Source organism: Poecilia reticulata, chromosome 6 (genome assembly GCF_904066995.2).
Source record: "Poecilia reticulata chromosome 6, P_reticulata-male-v2, whole genome shotgun sequence".
Lineage (NCBI taxonomy): Eukaryota > Metazoa > Chordata > Actinopteri > Cyprinodontiformes > Poeciliidae > Poecilia > Poecilia reticulata.
The window spans coordinates 4554376-4558751 of record NC_088835.1 but is presented as its reverse complement, the minus strand read 5'-3'; positions in this window follow the sequence as shown (position 1 = coordinate 4558751).

Below are 4376 nucleotides of genomic sequence, written 5' to 3'. Positions count from 1 at the left end.
ACCGTTGAAGCACAAAAGCATCAACACACGAAGCTAATACGATATAAAACAATGGCATACTTGAGGAGTTTGGCTACATCGAGGCTCACTGCAGTAAAAAAACATATGGAGGATCAGATAGCAGGTAAAGCAGAGCACAGCACAAACACTCACCCGGATTAGCATGACGTCAGAAAGCTAAACAATAACCAGCAAAATGATTTAGTCTTGGACTGCGATGTAAGACGCTGTTCTGTTCTCACTGTTGAACCGCTGCTACGCTACAGGTAGTAATATTCACAGACGAGCGCCGCTTCTGCTCCACCTGGTAGTGACTCTCACACCGAACCTCTGCTTAAAGCTGCAGCATCTACTTAAAAAAATACATTTTACATACGTATTAAAACTTTCGCTGTCCTAACATGAGACAGATAATCTCTAAAAAATAATCAATCTCCTCCCTGCTCTGCATAATTACTCCGCTCAGTCAGAAACAGACATTCAGAACTAGCAGTAATCAGCTAGCCGCCATGCTATCAGGAAGTTTTCATTCAGTAACTCTGGATTGTTTATTGTAATGGATCGTGTATTTGCCTTTGAATGTTAAGTTTTATACTTAAATTTTTGGTCAATGTTGAGAGGTTTTATTTAGCCTCTTCAGAGCCTCCATATGTTATCAGTCTGTTAAAGATAGTATTACCGATAGAAGTACAATTAGCAGAATGCCTGTTTTGTTTAGTTTTCTTCTTGGAAAAAGTTATTAAAAACAAGTTTTTGTCTAAATTAAGGTGATTTCATGGTTTCTTTTTCCACATAATGTAACCGGTAGTGTTTATGATTAAAAACATAATAATTATGTGATCGGTATCGGTGATCGGCCCTCATGGGTGATCGGTATCGGCAGGAAAAAACCTGATCGGCACATCTCTAACATGCAGATTGTTGCAAGTAAAGTTCACTAGCAGTAAATATTGTCCTAGTATCAAAGAAAGCAAGGCAGATGCAAGCCTTTAAAATTTGTTGCCTTTTATGGGTCAAATAGACTCAAGAAATTGTAACAGTAGGTGGGGCCCAATTTATTTTTTGTCATGGGGCCCAAGATTGCTGGCGGCGCCCCTGACACCAGATAACAAAGTGTAAGTTGTGTGTCAGTTGTACCCTGTTGGGAGCCTGTTTGTTGAGTGGATGTCCTCTTCTTGCTGATGAGAACATATGGTGCATTAGAGAATGCTGTTTTCTTGCTTTCACACCCCACAGCCAAACGGCATTGATGCAGACAGCCATGGTCTTCCAAGCCATAGGTGGTCAGCCCAAACTCTGATCTTAGACAGCCAATAGAATGTGACTCTCCTATGTGACACTGTGTGGAATCTTAATAAGACGACTGTTTGTGATTTGCCAGTAGATTGTAAACCAATCCCTCATTTGGGAAAGGGAGTAACTTTGTGCCGCTTTTTATATGTTGTAAAACCCTGTAAATAAATGAGAAATTGTGCCTTTAGACACAATTGTGTGATTTCATCTTTCATGAAACAGTCATTGACTGTGAGGCAGGCAGCTAATTTGAGATTAGCTCTGGATTTGGGACCAAAGTTTGAAAATAGTGAATCAGCTTCAGGCTGAGATTGGGACTAGACTTTATTTCAATATTGCATTAAGAAATATTTGCTGAAAACTGCAACCCTGTTACCCAACATGCTAATTTTCAAAATTTGGAAAAAACACTTAATAGAATCTGACTTCTCTTTTACTGAGCAAATCAGTAAGTAGTGTATGTCTTATTTTGTTATTCTAATGTGTAAGTTGAGCAACATGTATAAAATAATAATGCTGTAGAAAGAAGTCAAACTGTTACCATGTGATCTAATTTGGACAGTAGGATGCTTTCTAAACAAACAGGAGAAACTCAGACTCTGTGCCTTTTTTAAATAAATTGATTAGTTAACTTTTTGTTTTGGTACTAATCTGAAATATAAAACACAGACACTTAGTTGAGGCCTAGTCTCTGGAGCAGGATTTGTGGTTTATGAAGCTAACTTCAGGTTCAGTTTAGAATTTTTAGTATTACAACTCTGCTTCATGTCATACTTGGATCTGTCACTAATGTAACATATAGTATGATGCTGTGATAGTCAGACTTTTAAAGTTGTGGGGGCCAAGGGTTAGGGTTACTACCTCTGGGGGGGCAAAATTTACAATGTGTGTGCGCACATCTATAAATCTATCTAGTCGATATATATATATATATATATATATATATAATTTTTAGTTCGGGTCGGTCCAGAACTATTTGCCTGACGGAGGCTCAGGCTTCTAATGAGTTTACATTTAATGAGTTTGCAGCACACAGAGAAAACCTAAAGAGAAGGTTATGATCTACTTATTGTAGTTTAAGTTGAGGAATAACAGCTGACTGTTGAGGGAGGAAAAAAATTAAAGTGCAGATCCGTTAGAAACAAGCGCAGAGCGCTGGGCAATAAATGCTCCAACGTTACACAGCAAATTTGGAAGTGTTCCATCAACTCATAAAGAGTTAAATTCAACACTTTGAAAGTGTCTATATTGGTCCACTCTGGATGGTATAGAAGTTACACTTTTGAAAGTGTTATTTGTGATAGTTGAATCAACACTCACAGTAGCTGAAATCAAATACGCTTCAGTGTTAATCTACCCTAAAACTAGTGTGTCAAAAGTTAACACTATGAATGCGTTAATTCAGGCCAGAACGGTGTAAAATATATATTAACATAGAAATCTGAGTTTTGAAATACTGGCAGGCTATACTGTGGTGGTGCAGGGGTTAAGCACAGCCCACATATGGAGGCTCTAGTTTTCAATGCGGCTGTCGTGGGTTAACTTCCCGGTCTTCCCCTTCTGTCATTACCCACTTTTCTGTCAATTCACTCCAAAATAAAAGCCAGTAGAGCAAATAAAACTTTTTTTCCACCAGAAACTACTGTCCATCAATAATCTCCAAATTCATTTTAAGACATTGGATGCTACAAAAACACCAGCACCATTTGCAGAATATAATTACTTTTATTTCAAAACATCAAACAGCACTGACAGCAATATACAACAAAGGTCATACATTTATGGTACTTTGCACTGAAGGTGAAGCTTTGAAAGTTCATTGGAAGCAGCCATGGATGGTCTTGCGGTCACTGATAGTGAAGTGTCTGTCATGGTGGGCTTTAACCTTCTGACCCACATGCAAATCAACAAGTCCGAAATAAAGGTAAGGGTTTTATTTCCTTGTAATAACAGAAAAGTAGTTCTCCTAGATCCTCCCAGGAGCGATTGAGTGGTGCGGAGGGAGCAGCGGGCAGGCAGACTTGCGGGTGATCCACACGAGAGGAGACAACAATGGAACAGATCCCGTAGGTGAATCCAGAAACTGATCTAGAAACGGAAACACAAGGACTTTAAAACCACTGGAAAAATATCGAAGAGACAGATCAAAAACATGTACTATGGACTACAGGAGAGGGCTGAGAGACTACCGGTGCACGTTAATCATCCAGCACTGAGTGAAGGTTCTGCTGCTCCTTTATCCCCACCACTGATGGGGCTGATGGGATCCACCTGTGTAGGCTGCCCAGGTTCCTCACCAAGATCTTCGCTGGAAAAGATGCTTCACTCACACTCAACACACACACACACACACAGGAACCCTGACAGTGTCTTTGGTGCTGCTCTTGTTTTCACCAATATGAAGGAGGAAGACTTTCAGCCTGGAAGGAAAAACAAGAAATATAGCAGAAACATTAGGATAAATAAATAAATATTTTAAAAAGTAGTGTGAGCAAAACTAATCAGACTCACCTCTGTGTGTGTCAGTCATAGTCATTCAAATTACTCTGCCCACCTGGTTTACAAGACAAAGCATAAAAAAGTCTTTATGTCTGTTTGTGTAAAGTTGAGTTGGAACTGGACATGAAAATGTCCCTTTAAGCCAGGGTCACCAACCTTTTTGAGACTGGATACAGAGTAACACGAAGGGCTACTTGTTTGATAGAGACCTAAATTTTCTTGGCTCAGCCTTTATAACAATAGTACATATATGTATATATGATTACATGCGGTCTAATCATATTAATGTTGGGGACTACTGACAATAGTTATCAATGATGATTTACCATGGCAGATATGGTTAATTGCTATTATGTGATCAGAAGTTCTTAGTTCAGAGTTTTAAGTTTGATTCCCTTTTGGAGTTTTTCTGTGTGATTCTAAATTGCCCACATGTGACTGACAGACAGTATGGATTGTTGCTGCAGCTGCTGCAGCTGTACAGCTACGCACTGTGAAATTTTCCTTTAAATAAAAAAATAAAAGTTATTGTATTTTTTATCATCCAATTATTTATTATCCTATTTCAGTTGAATGTCTGCCAA